The sequence below is a fragment of the Scyliorhinus torazame genome, chromosome 5, assembly GCF_047496885.1.
Source record: "Scyliorhinus torazame isolate Kashiwa2021f chromosome 5, sScyTor2.1, whole genome shotgun sequence".
NCBI lineage: Eukaryota > Metazoa > Chordata > Chondrichthyes > Carcharhiniformes > Scyliorhinidae > Scyliorhinus > Scyliorhinus torazame.
In genome coordinates, this window is record NC_092711.1 from 125338195 (window position 1) to 125355565 (window position 17371).

A 17371-nucleotide genomic window follows, 5' to 3' on the forward strand; every position below is an offset into this window, starting at 1 on the left:
GATCTGCCTGGACTGTACACCGAACAATACTTTTCACTGTACCTCGGTACACGTGACAATAAATCCAAATCCAAGAATCATAACAGAATGCAGCAACCTGCACACAGGGGAACTTGGACAGCCAGCACGGAGTTCAAACCTGCAACCCTGGCGTTATTAGCACCACACTCTAATCATTCTTGATTCACTGAATTGTGAGAAATCTTTCTATATTCCGGATTACCATCTCATTTTGCCTTGCATCCCTTTCACCATTTAATCTTTCCTGCATTTCATAGACCTCTCATAGCCTATTTGTGACAATAATAATAATAATTATTATTATTACACAATCGAGTTCAGGTCAGATTCCTGACTCAGGAGCATTAAAAGACCCCTGGATAGAAAGAACCACTGGCTTATACACAATAATAATAATCTTTATTATTGTCACAAGTCGGCTTACACTACACTGCAATGAAGTAACTGTGGCGCCTATTCGGGGACACAGAGGGAGAATTCAGAATGTCCAAATTACCTAAAGGAAAGGCTTACTTAGGTAGGTGTATAATTTGATCCTTATTTTATTGATTCCCGCCCCAGCGTACCCATTCGCCACATGATATCAAAACAATTCACTGTTCACTGGTTTTAGCTTTCAATGGCAGTATTTATATCCAGTATCCCTCGCGGTGGGGAATGTCCTCTATTCACACCACAGGAGAGTAGTGTGCAAACGCAGTACCGCCCGATGTCTGGAGCATGCGCAGTGATAGCGATGCTAAGTCTCTTGTCTGTCGTATCACCAAACTGGTGAAGATGTGGAATGCGGAGGGAGCGATGGAGACGGTGGGTGGACATGGAGGGTTTCTAAACACCTGGTGAATGCCTCAAAACCGGAATATGAACCTGCAGGTCCCTCTTTTGCAGCTTCGGGCTTTATCCCCCCAAAAGCCGAAGGTTAACTGCTGATTTAACGGAGAGAGAGCGTTTGCGCCGGGTTTTGGAGATGTAAAATATGGGTGGGCGGGGCTTCAGTGCCTGTTCCCAGGTCCGAGCGCCTGACAAAAATATCAATTTATTTCTCTTCCCACTCTTGGTTAACTAAGGTAGACTTTCATCTGTTTCCATAGCGAGTAATTCCTGGAACTGGTTGCCAGTCTGTTACCAGGGGTTTATAATTTGAGAGGCTCCCACGCAACACGTGGCTGACCAGGACTCTCTCCCACTCTTACCATCAGACATTGGTGTGCTGAGAAGCATTTGCAGGTTGACACACACAACCTGTTTGACCGGATTATGAACACACGTTCCTTGGCCATCATGTCCTGGGGTAGGGCTCGAATCCGAAGATTCTGGCTCAGAGGCAACCACACTGCTCCACAAGACCCCCCGCCCGCCTCGCCAGTCTATTTAATAATAATAATAATCTTTATTGTCACAAGTAGGTTTACATTAACACTGCAATGAAGTTACTGTGAAAAGCCCCTAGTCACCACACTCCGGCACCTGTTCAGGGACACAGAGGGAGAATTCAGAATGTCCAAATTACCTAACAGCACGTCTTTCGGGACCAAAATTTAATATTTAAACGGCCTCTGATCAGTATGAACAAGTTGGTGTGTCAGCAGATCGAATGAACGGGCGAATCCTTTCCCACAAACGGAGCAGGTGAACGGCTTCTCCCTGGTGTGAGTGAGTTTATGGCTCAACAGATCTCTTTTCCTTTTATAGTTTTTCTCACAGTAAGAACATTGAAAAGGTCTTTCCTCACTGTGGATATGATGGTGTGACAGGAGGCCACGAGGTTGTGACGGTTTTCCGACACACAGAACAGGTGAATGGTCTCTCCCCGGTGTGACTGCGCTGATGAATATGCAGCTCAGACGGGTAATTGAATCCCTTCCCACAGTCTCCACATTTCCACGGTTTCTCCCCCATGGGACAACACTTGTGTTTTGACAGGTTTGATTTTCGGCTGAAGCATCGTCCACACACAGAACACGGAAACATGTTCTCCCCATTTCTCTACCTCACTGTGGATACAATGGTGTTTCAGGAGGTGGTACGAAGTTGTGAAGCCTTTCCGGCACACAGAGCAGGTGAACAGTCTTTCCTCAATGTGAACTCGCTGGTGTCTCAGAAGGTCAGATGATTTAGTTAATCCTTTCTCACACAGAACAGGTGAATGGTCTCTCCCCGGTGTGACTGCGTTGATGAATATGCAGCTCAGACGGGCAATTGAATGCCTTCCCACAGTCTCCACATTTCCACGGTTTCTCCCCCATGGGACAACGCTTGTGTTTTGACAAGTTTGATGATTGGCTGAAGCTTCGTCCACACACAGAACACAGAAACACTTTCTCCCCATTGTGAGCGTTTTTTTTTTTATTCCATGTTCAAAAGCTGATAATGTTCTGGCTCTGATGAGTCAAGTGACTGTTACATCCTGATGTGATATTTACAAATCACCCCTTCCAATATCCTGAAAAATGAATTCAAAGAGGAGAAAAAGAGAGTGATAAACAGAAAGGCAGCTTGTGAAATGGAGTTGGATGAATCTGGTCATTTGTGGGACCGGCACTAGGAAATGTGACCATGAAAACTTCTGGATTGTCATAAAAAACAACTGGTTCACCAATGTCCTTCTGGGAAGGGAAGCTGCCACCTGATCTGGGCCTACACCTCATGGTCTGAGGGAGATAGGAAGAGGGAGGTGGGAGTGGGAAGGCTTGAAGGAGAGGATTTTATCTAAAACTCGACCAGAGCTCTCATGTAACATCCAAAACCCTTAACCTCCACTATCATCTCCAAGTCAGAAAATGTCCCGAATTGTCTGACTCAGTACTGGATAAGCAGAAATGTCCTCCATTTAAATATCAGGACGAGGAAAGCAATCATCTTCAGTTTCTGTTACATATCCCACTCCCTAGCTACTATCTCTATTGCAACTCTTTGAGGCTGAACCAATCTGTTCATAATCTGGTTGTCAAATTTCATCCCAAACTGTTTTTTTGATGACACATCACTAAGACTGTCTATTTCCACCTCAGTAACCTTGTCCAGATTTGCTGCTGCCTCATCTCATCTGCTACTGAAATTCATTCATTCCTTTGTCACCTCAATTCTTAACGACTCCAATGATCCCCTTGCCAGCCTCAGATTCAACTCCACACAAGGTCATGTCAAAATCTGCTGCTTGTGTGCAGATTCACACTAATACCTGTTCACCCAACACCAGGAGTGACCGAATCCACTGGAGAAAAGGGGACATCTTGGGAGGGGGGGTATGGTGGGAGATGTTGATGACAAAACAATTGATGGGGGAAGGGTGAAACCTGTTGAGAGTGAAGATTGTGGAAACTGGAGACATGTGGCTTTATCAGGGGTATCATTTGCACACCATTTACTTGGTGGAGGAGGCCCAACAGTTGTCCAAAACCAAAAATATGCCCTTATAACATTCCAAATATAAAATATTTGACTTACACTCTGCCTGTTCTACCCACCAACAGTGTGTACAGAGCTCCCTTGGATCTTAGGTTGTTCCCAGACACTCCATGCTGGTCCCCAACATACAAACACAAAAACTCTGTCAATATCCCCTCCCTTGACAGACAGAAGCCTATTCCCTTAATCCTAACTACCATTGCCCACTCAGGTCACTCTCATCAAACTTCCTCCCCCAACTCAGTCAGAAGCCTTTCTCTCAACCCCCCTCCCCATCTCACTCACAGGTTCCTGTCTTCAGACCTCCTTCCTCACTCACTCACTCCAACTACCCCTGCTCACTCACAATCTACTTTCCCCAACCTCCCCTCCACATGCTCATTCCCTACGGCTGTGATAATTTAAATTCCAAACATTAACTGTTTCTCTCCACAGAAGCTGACAGACCTGAACATTTGTCCACATTTTTATGTCTTTACTCCCGATTTCCAGCATCCACAGTATTTTGCTCTAATTTGAACCTTCTGACCGACAGGCCACCCAGTCAGCTCAGTGGAATGTCCTCCAGCTGTTTTGTTTGGATTGTTGTCACCATCCGGGTCACTGGGACCCACTCGTCCGGCCGAATCCGCGCATGCGCTTCGCTGCCCGCCGAAACAAGATGGCGGCCGTTAACTAGGGCCTGTTCCCAGGAAAAGGCCCTGGAACAGCAAGCACGGGACCTCCAGGCTCCTGTCGGGGCTTGCAGTCTGCACCAGGTGTTTATGAAGCCTCCGTTCCCGTTCCCGTTCCCACTCCAACTCCCCACTCCATTCCTCCCTCCGCCCCAGCGACCCTCACCTTCCGAAAAAAGACTTCAGGCCTCGGAGCAAAGTGACACTGCGCATGCTCTATATACAGCATTGCGCCGGCGTACTGGGCTCCTGGGGAGCGATCAGGGCAGATTCACAAACGCTGGGTATGTTGGGTAATAACAGCATTACTGAAACTCCGAATAGGTAGACGAAGATATATTTTGTTGCCCCGTTGAAATAAAACACAAATTCGTGTAAATGGGTGCGTTATGTTCTATTTTCCAAAGTGATTTAAATGGCTGCTCTAAACAAAAGCAAACTGCTGCCGATGCTGGAATCTGAAACTAAAGAGAAAATGTTGGAAAATCTCAGCAGGTCTGGCAGCATGTGTAAGGAGAAAAAAGAGCCCAGATGCCGCTTTGTCAAAGATAAAAGCCGGAGAAAGTGGGACATATTTATTCTATAGGGTGAGGGAATGAAAGATGAGTCATAACCACAGAAACCAAGGGAAAAGAGTGCTAAAATGTGCAGGTTCGGTGGATTGGTTATGCTAAACTGCCCCTTAGTTATGGTTATGGGGATAGGTTGGAGGCATGGGCTTAATTAGGGTGCTCTTTTCAAGGGCTGGTGCAGACTCAATGTGTCAAATAGCCTTCTTCTGCACTGCAAATTCTATGATAATGGCAGTCCCCAGAGAGAATAAAAGGGCAAATAGCAGAGAAACAAAAATCAGAGAGTAAACTGTGACATGTAGATGTTGAGGGAAGGGGAGACACGACTGGGAGAAAGGTAAAATGAGATTTTACCTTTTACCAGTTTCTCCACGACTGGGAGAAAGGGGGGAAGGATTGGATTGGATTTGTTTATTGTCACGTGTACCGAGGTACAGTGAAAAGTATTTTTCTGCGAGCAGCTCAACAGATCATTAAGTACACAAAAAGAAAAGGAAATAAAAGAAAATACATAATAGGGCAACACAAGGTACATAATGTAACTACATAAGCACCGGCATCGGATGAAGCATACAGGGGTGTAGTGTTACTGAGGTCAGTCCATAAGAGGGTCGTTTAGGAGTCTGGTAACAGTGGGAAAGGGGGGGGGGGATCAGATAGGGGGAAAGAGTGGGGGGGAAATATATATAAAGACAGACAAAGAAATAAAAGGTAAAAGACAGTTAAAATTAAATGGAATGAAAACGAAGGGGTCGAGGTGGGCTAGAACTAATCATCTGAAGTTGTTGAATTCAATGTTGAGACCGGAAGGCTGTAGCGTGTCGAACCGGAAGATGAGATGCTGTTCCTCCAGTTTGCGTTGAGCTTCACTGGAACATTGCAGCAGGCCAAGGACAGACATGTGGGCATGGTAACATGGTCTTGTGTTAAAATGGCAATCAACGGAAAGGTCAGGGTCCTGAATGCGCAGAGACTGAAGGTCCACGTTTGGTTTCTCCAATACAGAGGAGACCACATTGGGAGCAGTGAATGCAATAGACCAAATTGAAAGAGGTGCATGTGAAACGCTGCTTTAACTTGGAATGAATGTTTTGGGCCTGGGATGTTAAGCATGGAAGAGGTAAAAGGATAGGTGTTGCACCTTCCGCAATTGCATGGGAAGATGCCATGGGTGATGGGAGAGGTGTTGGGTATGGTGGAAGAGTGGACTAGATTATCTCGTAGGGAATGGTGTTTGTGGAATGCTGACAGAGGGAGTGGAAGGAAGATGTGTTTGGTGGTAACATCATGCTGGAGTTGGCGAAAATGGCAGAGGATTATGCTTTGCATACGAAGGCTGGTGGGGTGAAATGTGAGAATGAGGGGGATTCTATCCATGTTCTTGGAGGGAGCGGACGGGGCGAGGGTAGTGGTGTGCGAGATGGACCGCACACTGTTGAGGGCCCTATCAACAGCTGGAGGTGATAAATGATGGTTGAGGAAGAAGGAACACATTTGAAGCATCACTTTGGTAAGTGCATCATTGGAACAAATGCGACGGAGGCGGAGGAGCTGAGAGAAAGGGAGGGAGTCCATACAGGGTGTAGGGTGCGAAGATAGCTGTGGGAGTCAGTGGGATTGTAATAGATATTAGTAGATAGTCTATTGCCGGAAATGGTGCCAGCAAGGTCAAGGGAGGGGAGGAGTCTGAGATGGACCAGTTGAAAGTGATGAAGGGGTGGAAACTGGAAGCCAAGTTGATGAATTTTTCCAGTTCTGGACGAGAGCATGAAGCAGCACCAAAATAGTCACCGATGTACCGGTAAAGGGGTTGTGGGAGGGGACCCAGATAGGCATGGAACAAGGAATGTTCCACATACCCCATAAAAAGGCAAGCATAGCTCAGACCCATGCGGGTACCCATTGCTACCTTTGATTTGGAGAAAGTGAGATGAATTAAAGGAGAAGTTGTTGAGCGATAGAACAAGTTCAGCCAGGCGGAGCAGAGTGGTGGTGAATGGGATTTGGCCAGGCCTCTTTTGTTCAAGTATTGAAACATTTTTTATTCAAGTATTTATATCAAGGATTCCATAGTATATTTTTAACCACCCTATTTACATGTCCACCAATGGACATGCACACCAAGGCCCCTCTGATCCTCTGTACTTCCTAGGGTCCTACCATTGATGATTTAGTCCCTTGCCTTGTTTGCAGATTCTTTACCCAGCGTGAAACCACAGGTTGACCGTGTGCTGTGTAAAACCTGTCATTCCACAGGCCCCATTTTCCTGGAACAACATGAAGAATCTGCTGCTTTCTGTCATGTTGGGTGTTCCGATACACAAACGAACCAACATGATTGTAGATGGTACAACTCTGTTTTATTATTCTGTATAATAACAACTGTTAACTTCTGGCTGTGGTTCGTACTTCACCAGTTAACCTGTGGACCCAGCCCTAGCACTATCTTAGAGAGGCACTCAGCACATGGTGTATGTCTGAGTGTCACGCTGTGAGCTCTGTGCTCTGAGCTATCGCCTGGTGGAATGAGCGAGAACTGTGGTGTTCCCTGTTTTATAGTGCGTGTGCTCTCACTGGTGATTGGCTGAAATGTTGCGTGTGTGTTGATTGGTCCATCGACCTGTCCATCAGTGTGTGTGTGTGATTGCACCATGATATGTTAATATGGATATCATGACATCCTCCCTTTTCACAAGAATATGTGCCTACATGGTAATAAATATTGGTGTGTACTGAGTGCGGCTGAGTATGTGTGTGCAATAATTACAACATGTACATGAGGCTAAACAATATACATAGGAAGGTGTCAGGTGCAACATAGCAACGAGGTTGTACCACAAACAAAACAAGTGCAATCATCAAATCTCGAAAGAGAACTCCTGGAACGACAAAAAGAGAAACACGTTAACATTGTTGCACAACAATTCAGTGAGTCCAATGTGCAAACAGGCTCATAAGTCCAGCCTAGTAGGTGGGTGACGAATTTGGGTTGACCGCCTCAAGGGTGGGTCAGGATCCACCGGTTGAGGAATGGGCCTGGCCATGGGCGATAGAGGAATAGGCAGAGTGGCAGGAAGCTCCACAAAGTCGACATCAGGGACAACAGGAGGACACGGCACCGGTGATCACGTAGCGAGCGCGGAAGCAGCCGAAGGGCCCGCCGATTACGCCGACGAATGGAGCCATCAGGCATGCGAACCAGGAACGAGCGGGGAGCCACGCGGCAGAGAACCTCGGCAGTTGCCGACCAGCCACCCTCTGGTAGGTGTATGCGGACGTTGTCTCCAGGCGCCAGGGCAGGAAGATCAGTTGCCCGAGTGTCATGTGCCACCTTCTGCTGAGCATGCTGCTGACACATACTTTGCAGTACTGGAGCATGGTCGGGTTTAGGAACATGAATGGATGGCACAGTGGTCCTGAGGGCACGACCAATCAACAGCTGGGCTGGTGAGAGGTCTGTGGACAGTGGGGCCGAGCGATAGACCAGCAGGGCTAAACAGAAGTCAGATCCGGCATCTGCAGTCTTGCAGAGGAGCCGCTTCATGATATGGATGCCCTTTTCCGTCTTGCCATTTGACTGGGGGCTGGACGTCACGTGTGTGAAGCCATATGAAGCGGCAAAAGAAGACCATTCTTGGCTCGCAAAACAGGGCCCATTGTCCAACATGACGGTAAGCAGAATGCCATGGCGAGCGAAGGTTTCTTTACATGCTCTGATTACAGCTGATGATGTCAAGTCGTGCAGGCGTATGACCTCCGGATAATTGGAAAAATAGTCAATTATGATGACGTAGTCCCTGCCGAGCGCATGAAAAAAGTCCACACCCACCTTTGCCCAGGGGGACGTTACCAACTCATGGGGCTGAAGCATCTCAGGGGGTTGCGCCGGCTGAAATCTTTGGCAGGTGGGGCAGTTGAGCATCATGTTGCCGATGTCGTCGCGGATGCCCGGCCAGTACACAGCTTCTCGGACCCTCCACCTGCACCTTTCAACCCCGAGATGGCCTTTGTGCAATTGTTCGAGGACAAGCCTGTGCATGCTGTGTGGGATCACAATCCGGTCCAACTTTAGGAGGACACCATCAATGACAGCCAAGTCATCCCGAACATTGTAGAATTGTGGGCACTGCCCCTTGAGCCACCCTTCCGTCATGTGGCGCATCACATGTTGTAGAAGGGGGTCAGCCGCAGTCTCACAGCGAATGTGGGCCAGACTTGCATCAGTAGCTGGCAGATTGGCCGATGTGAAGGCTACATGTGCTTCGACCTGACAGACAAACCCCCCCGATTCGGGCGGTGTGCTCACTGTTCTGGACAGGGCATCCGCGATGATGAGGTCCTTTCCCAGGGTGTAGACCAGTTGGAAGTCGTACCTCTGGAGCTTGAGCAGAATGCGCTGGAGGCGAGGGGTCATCTCATTAAGGTCCTTTTGTATGATGCCGACCAGGGGGCGATGGTCGGTCTCCATGGTGAACTGAGGAAGACCATACACATAGTCGTGGAATTTATCTATGCCAGTTAACAAACCCAGGCACTCCTTCTCAATCTGCGTATAGCGCTGTTCTGTGGGGGTCATGGCCCGCGAGGCATGGGCATGATGCAGTATTGTCCCATTGCAGGAGTACCGCCCCAATGCCGGACTGGCTGGCATCAGTCGAGATCTTTGTATCTCGAGTAGTGTCGAAGAACGCCAATACCGGGGCGGTGGTGAGCTTGATCTTGAGCTCCTCCCATTCCTTCTGGTGTGCGGGAAGCCACTGGAACGCCGTAGTTTTCTTCACTAGGTGGCGAAGAGCCGTTGTGTGGGAGGCAAGGTTGGGAATAAACTTCCCCAGGAAGTTGACCATCCCGCGAAAGCGTAGCACTGCCTTCTTGTCTACCGGCTGTGGCATGGCTGCAATAGCTGTCACTTTGTCTGCATCCGGACGCACCCCTGACCGGGATATGTGGTCCCCCAGAAACTTTAGCTCAGTTTGGCCAAAAGAACACTTGGCTCGGTTGAGGCGCAGGCCGTGTTCTCGTATCCGAGCAAAGACGCGCTGGAGACGACTGATGTGCTCCCGTGGTGTGGTGGACCAGATGATGACGTCGTCAACATAGAAGCGCACCCCTTCGATGCCCTCCATCATCTGTTCCATGATTCGATGAAACACCTCGGATGCTGAGATGATGCCAAACGGCCTCCTATTGTAGCAGTATCTGCCAAAGGGATTGTTGAAAGTACACAGCTTCCTGCTGGACTGATCCAGCTGAATCTGCCAAAAGCCCTTTGAGGCATCAAGCTTGGTAAAAAGTTTAGCCCGGGCCATTTCGCTCGTGATTTCTTCCCGTTTGGGTATGGTGTTATTGTTCAGGTCTTTCGGGTCGATGAGATCCGGAGTTCGCCAGAGGGCTTTTTTACGAACACCATGGAGCTGACCCATGGTGTAGGCTCCGTGACCCGGGAAAGCACTCCTTGGTCCTGCAGATCCTGCAGCTGCTGCTTGAGGCGGTCCTTGAGTGGTGCTGGGACTCTACGAGGTGCGTGAATGACCAGGGTGGCGTCCGGTTTGAGCTGTATTCTGTAAGTGTAGGGCAGTGTGCCCATGCCCTCGAAAACCTGCTGGTTGTGGGCGAGGAGCGAGTGGAGTTGTGACCTAAAGTCTGCATCCGGGAAATCGGATGTGCCTTCTGGAGACAGAGTGTGTACCCACTGAACGAGGTGGAGGATCTTGCATGCCTGTGCGTCTAGCAGAGTCCTTCGAAGATCCAACTATCTCAAAAGACAGTGTGGCTGTGTATGAATTGTGTGCAACCTCGAGCTGGCAAGACTCCATGGTCGGGATAACATTACCGTTGTAATCGACCAACTGACAGTGGGATGGCCAAATCGGTGGTTTGACCTTCAAGGTGTAGAAGGCTGACCATGCACAGAGATTGGCGGAGGCACCAGTGTCTAAACGGAATGTGATTGGTGATCGGTTGACCGTTAGGGTGGCACACCATTCATCGCCCGGATTAACGCTGTGCACTGGCATCGGCTGGTGGGTCCTACTTGGGGACATCCGATTTCTGTCTATTACCGCAACGCGGAAGGCTTCCCGGTCGTCGGTATCACCGGTCTGTATGTCGTCAGGGTATGACTCGGTGTATGGAGGCTGAATGGCCCGCACGTTCCTGCGAGGCTGGCGGAATTGCGGAGCATTGGCAGGTTGAGCTGCTCGACAGCAGGCCGCGTAGTGGCCCATCTTGCCACAGCGGAGGCATTGTCAAGTTTTGGCTGGACATTGCCGCTTTAAGTGTGCAGATCCACAGTTGCCGCACGTCGTGACATCATGGCGTTCGTTGCGCCACCGCGCATGCGCAGTTCGGTCCTGCGTAGAGCACGCCTGCGCATCACGTCCCTCTGCGCCGACGTCCCCTCTTTTGCCGCGTACAAGGGGAGGCCTCGGAAAGCGCGCAAAATGGCCACCCTCGTCCGGGCCGCGGGCCGGGAGGAACTCAATCGACTGGACCCGCTCAGCCTCGTAGGACCCCTGCCGTGCCGATTCGGCCGCCTGGAATTGGAAGTACCGGCTGGTCGCGTTTTCGTGGAGGATGCAGGTTTCGATGGCGGTGGCTAGGGTGAGGCTCTTTATTTTGAGGAGCTGCTGTCGTAGGGTGTCCAAAGTGACCCCAAAAACTATCTGGTCCCGAATCATGGAATCGGAGGTGGCCTCATAGCCGCAGGACTGCGCGAGGATACGGAGGTGTGTCAAAAAGGATTGAAAAGGCTCATCCTCACACTGCAGGCGCTGCTGGTAGAGATACTTCTCGAAGCTCTCATTCACTTTGACGCTGAAGTGTTGCTCAGGTTTTAGAAGGACCGTCTTGTACTTCGTCTTGTCCTCGCCTTCCGCGAATGCCATGTGGATGGCATGTTGCCCTGCCGTGGAGAGGAGAAGGGCAATCTTCCTGGTGTCCGATGCATTCTCTCTGTCTGTGGCTTCTAGGAAGAGCTGGAAGCGCTGTTTAAACAGCTTCCAGTTGACACCGAGATTTCCAGCGATTTGGAGCGGCTGCGGCGGGCTGATGGTGTCCATGGCACAGGATGGCAGATCTCTGAAGATGTGCAGGTAGGTCTCACAGTTGCTGGCGAGTTTCCAAACCTGGTATCATGTCGTGTTGGGTGTTCCGATATACAAACGAACCAACACGGTTGTAGATGGTACAACTCTGTTTTATTATTCTGTATAATAACTGTTAACTTCTGGCTGTGGTTCGTACTTCACCAGTTAACCTGTGGACCAGCCGTAGCACTATCTTAGAGAGGCACTCAGCACATAGTGTATGTCTGAGTGTCACACTGTGAGCTCTGTGCTCTGAGCTATCTCCTGGTGGAATGAGCGGGAACTGCGGTGTTCCCTGTTTTATAGTGCGTGCTCTCTCACTGGTGATTGGCTGTGATGTTGCGTGTGTGTTGATTGGTCCGTCGACCTGTCCATCAGTGTGTGTGTGTGATTGCACCATGATATGTTAATATGGATATCATGACACTTTCCAGATCCCTTCATTTCCTCTCATCTGTTTAAAGCCGCAAACTGAAAGGTCCAGTTTTCTCCTGGAGTTTGAGACAAATCAGTTTTCAAAATGACGCAGAGTTTCAGCCAATGAGGGAGATCCGGGATCAGCTCCTCCCCTCATTCACTCCGATTGGTTGGAGGATCAGCTGTTCCTGATCGGTCCTCCTGTCCCGCCCCCTCATCCTATTGGTCTGGAGCTGCTGTCAATCACTCCCCGGGGCATGGTGAGCTGGAGCATTCGCAGTATTGAGAGTAACTCTGGTTCAGGTGATCGTTTGGAAATTCTCAGCCGGTCAGATACCGCTGGGTAAGTCGGGAGGGATGACATTTGACGGCAAAAGTTGCTCCGGCGAAAGTTGCTTGGGCTTTTATCCCAGAAAGGCCCAGATTAAGCGCCGCATGAGGCTCTACCCCGCCTCCCATTCTCTCTGATTGGTTGGAGGACCACCTGCTCTAGTTCGGTCCTCCAGCTACGCCCCCTCTTCCTGTAGCTCTGAACCTGCCATCAATCAGTCCCCGGGCATTGTGAGCTGGAGCAAACCCTTCACAATCATTGTCAGCTCCCTGGTTTGCAGCTGCGGAGCTTCTCCCTCCCTCCCGGGAACAGGCCCAGGTTAACGGGCACCATCCTGCTTCAGACATTGGAGGATGGTTCAGATCAGAGGATGGGGGAGGGGCACAAGAAATGAGAGCTTCCACTTTGCACTCAAATCAATGAGGACTCTGATCTCTGGCAAGGAAGGAAACCCTGGCAGATGGGCGGGAAGGATTCACAAACACCCGCCCGAGGGCCCAAACCCCCAATAAGACCCATTGATTTTATTGTCAGTCTGCAGACAGGAGCTGGAGAACTGAACCCAAGCAGAGGAGAGGGAGGGAGAAAACTGGGAGTGGAGGAAAGAGATGGTGAGATGGGTTTGGATTTCAGCCCAGGAAGGAGGGAGGGTGTGTGGGACTGGGATTGACAGCTTTGGGGGAACAAGAGAGGGAAAAATGTTCCAGAGAAACTAGAATTGTCTCTGAGAATTTCTATCCTGGACTGACATTGATGACTTTTGTAAACTCCTTTTACTAGGGGTTAGAAGTGGAGAATTTGCCCACAACAAACTGAATCCAAGCTGAAGAGACAAAAGGACATTCGCACAATAGGAATCATGAAGCAGCAATTGGACATTCAGCCCCGTGAGCCTGTTCCAGCATTTAATAACATCACGGCTGATCTGATAGTGACCTCAAATCTGCATCTTACCTACATCTGATAAACCTGTCGATACCCATGAAGAAACTGTGGAAATGTGGGGACTGTGGGATGGGATTCAATTACCCGTCTGAATTGGAAATTCATCGACGTAGTCACACTGGGGAAAGGCCATTCACCTGCTCCGTGTGTGGGAAGGGATTCCCTCAGTTATCACACCTCATCATACACCAGCATGTTCACAGTGGTGAGAGGCCTTTCACCTGTCTGGAATGTGGGAAGGGATTTAATACTTTATCAAAACTCCGAACTCACCATCAGGTCCACTCTGACCAGAGACCATTTAAATGTGCTGACTGTGAAAAGAGCTTTAAAAGCAGAAATAATTTACTGTTACATCAACGCACTCACACTGGGGAAAGGCCATTTACCTGCTGCGTGTGTGGGAAAGGATTCACTCAGTCATCGAGCCTCCGGACACACCAACGTGTTCACACTGATCAGAGATCTTTTAATTGTTCTGAGTTTGAGAAGAGCTTTAAAAGTAAAAAATATTTATTGATACATCAACGCACTCACACTGAGGAGAGGCCGTTCACCTGCTCCATGTGTGGGAAGAGATTCACTTGTGCATCGAACCTCCAGACACACCAATTTGTTCTTACTGATCAGAGACCTTTTAATTGTCCTGACTGTGAGAAAACATTTAAAAGTAAAAGGGATCTTCTGAAACACCAACGCATTCACACTGGAGAGAGGCCATTCACCTGTTCTGATTGTGGGAAGGGATTCACCCGATTAGCCCACCTTCTGAGACACCATCGAGTTCACACTGGGGAGAGACTGTTCTCCTGCCGTGTGTGTGGGCAGCAATTCATTGATTCATCCGACCTTGATACACCAGCGGGTTCACACTGGACAGGGACCGTACACTTGCCCCGTGTGTGACAAGAAATTCACTCAGTCATCCCACCTGATTACACACCAACTTATTCACACTGATCAGAGACCTTTCAAATGCTCTGATTGCGAGAAGGGATTTAAAAGTGAATGGAATCTGCTGACACATCAGCGAGTTCACAGTGGGGAGAGGCCATACACCTGCTCTGTGTGTGGGAGGGGATTTGCTCAGTCAAACAACCTGCTGCGACAGCAGCAAGTTCACACGCGACAACAGGGGATGGATTCTGCTGTGAATCACATCCAGGTTTGAATGAATTAGTATAAACCTGAAGTCAATTTGATCATTTATACAATTGCAGTCAGTGTTCTGTTGATCAAATCGTGAGGATAAAGTTGAAGCTGAATGACAAGTGATTGTAACAGTGAAAAAATCTGAATTCTTCAGTAAGTTAAAATCCGAGCTGTTTTGATAATAAGAATGAAGAAAATCATTTCAGTTAATTCCTGATAAAAATAACGTGACTTCAGGCAAATGGAACAAGCTGATTGGTGAGTGGCTGATGAATCTTTATTTATTTTAACCTCCAGTTTATTGTTGTTTCAGTCAGTTAATAATGGAATAAATAAAGGCAATCACAGGGCATCCCAGTCCTGTGGAGAGCACATCCTGGTCACTGCGTTCGTCAATTATAAAGTGAGACGATTCATTGATTATCACAAAACTGAAATCAATCTGATCATCATTCATAGAATCGTGGTCCATTAATCAAATCCAAGGGATAAAGATGAAGTTGGCATTGTAAGAGTGAAGACGTCTGAATTTTTCAGTCAATTAACCATTTGAGAGGTTTAGACATTAACAATTAACAAAAACTTGTGCCACAATGGCACACTGGTTAGCACTGCTGCCTCACGGCGCCGAGGTCCCAGGTTCGATCCCAGCTCTGGGTCACTGTCTGTGTGGAGTTTGCACATTCTCCCTGTGTCTGCGTGTGTTTCACCCCACAACCCAAATATGTGCAGGATAGGTGAATTGGCCATGCTAAATTGCCCCTTAATTGGAAAAAAAGAATTGGGTACTTTAAATTTATTTGAAAAAAACAATTATCAAAAACATTTTAGTTAATTCCTGATAAAAGGTAACTTCAGCTCAATGGAAGAAACTGATTGGTGAGAAGCTGATGAATCTTTATTTATTTTAATCTTAAGTTTATTTTGCTTAAGTCAACTAATCAAACAACTAAATACCTGGCCGGGGATTCCAGTCCTGCTCCACGTGGGAAAACCAGGATACTTCTCATGTCCAGGACAATCACAAGTGCAGGAAGTGACATCAGCTGGAGCAACAAGAAGCAAAGGGCAGTGGTCGAGAGGTATGTTCGTGATTGGTGGAGTATTTCCAGTGGGATTCTAGATTTCCCAGGACATGATTCCATGCTTCTTGAGTTCTATATCAATGCTTTAGACTTTAACGTGGGGACAGGATTAAGTCATTTGCGGTCCTCTTTTTGAGAGTGAGAAGTAAAGCTGCAGACTTTTATTATTCATTTATGGGACGTGGGCTTCACTGGTCAGGCCAGCATTTATTGCCCATCCCTCGATGCCCTTCAGAACGTGGTGGGGAGTTTTCTTCTTGAACCGCTGCAGTCCTTCAGTCCACCCACTGTGCTGTTAGGGAGTGAGTTCCAGGATTTTCTCCCAGCGACAGGAAGAAACGGTGATATATTTCCAAGTCAGGGTGGTGCGTGATTTGGAGGGGAGCCTCCAGGTGGTGGGGTTCCCAGTGATCTGCTGCTCTTGGCCTTCCAGATGGTAATGGTCATGGGTTTGGAAGGTGCTGACTAAAGAACATTGGTGAGTTACTGCAGTGCATCTTGTAGATGGTACACACGGCTGCCACTGTTCGTCGGTGATGGATGGTTTGAATGTTTGTGGAAGGGGGAGCAATCAAGCGGGCTGCTTTGTCCTGGATGCTGTTGAGCTTCTTGAGTGTTGTTGAAGCTGCACTCATTCAGGCAAGTCGAAAGTATTCTATTACACTCCTGACTTGTGCATTGCAGATGGTGGACAGGCTTTGCGGGGGTGGGGGGGGGGGGGGGGGTCAGGAGATGAGTTAACCTTCGTAGGATTCCTAGCCTTTGACCTGCCCTGCCAGCCGCAGTATTAATGTGGCACGTCCAGTTCAGTTTTTGACTAATGGATGTTGATTGTGGGGGATTCAGCGATGGTAATGTCATTGAATGTCAAGGGGCGATGGTTAGATCCTCTCTTGTAGGAGATGGTTATTGCCTGACACTTGTGTGGCACGAATGTAACTTGCCACTTATCAACCCAAGCCTGGATATTGTCCACATCTTGCTGCATTTGGACAAGGGCTGTTCATTATCTAAGGAGTCGCAAATGGTGCTGAACATTGTGCAGTCATCCACAAATATCTCCACTTCTGACCTTATGATGAAGGCAGGTCATTGATGAAGCAGCTGAAGATGGTTGGGCCGAGGACACTACCCTAAGGAACTCCTGCAGTGATATCCTGGTGCTGAAATGGTTGGCCTCCAACCACCACAACCATCTTCCTTTGTGCCAGGTGCGACTCCAACCAGCGGACAGTTTTCACCCTGATTCCCATTGATTCCAGATTAGCTGGGAGTCCTTGATGCCATACTCGGTCAAGTGCTGCCTTGATGTCAAGGACAGTCACTCTCACCTCACCTCTGGCATTCAGCACTTTTGTCCATGTTTGAACCAAGGCTGTAATGAATGCAGGAAGACATCAATAGACTGATCAGCGGGGCATAAATAAATACATGTGGGGAGGACAAACACGGCAAAGGGAAAGAATATGAATGGTATGATGTGTAGAGGGACAGAGGGGCGTCAGAATGCATGTCCACAGATCCCTGGAGGTGACAGGAGAGGTAGATACGGTGATTGTAAAAGCAGAGAGGATACTTTGTTATTCACTGGGACAAAGAGTACTAGAGCAGGGAATATTCCCAGCAATTTCTATTGGAGGAAAGACCTGAAACCCCTCTCTCCACAGATGCTGCCAGA

General features: G+C 48.5%; 1 protein-coding gene across 13 annotated transcripts in view; it reads right to left on the reverse strand.

The window, feature by feature from the left end:
* The window catches only part of LOC140421791 (uncharacterized), an 864226-nt gene that overhangs the window by 405813 nt on the left and 441042 nt on the right, over positions 1-17371 (reverse strand). For 2 of the 13 annotated variants that reach the window (XR_011947086.1, XM_072506657.1), the window contains exon 1: positions 3877-4239. The exons of 7 other annotated variants lie outside the window; for them this stretch is intronic. The gene's annotated coding sequence lies outside the window, so the exon portion shown is untranslated. Of the gene's footprint in view, positions 1-930; positions 2465-3876; positions 4240-4269; positions 4331-17371 lie in introns of those variants that run through there. 4 more of the 13 variants (XR_011947080.1, XM_072506658.1, XR_011947089.1 and 1 more) reach the window with 3 other exon arrangements.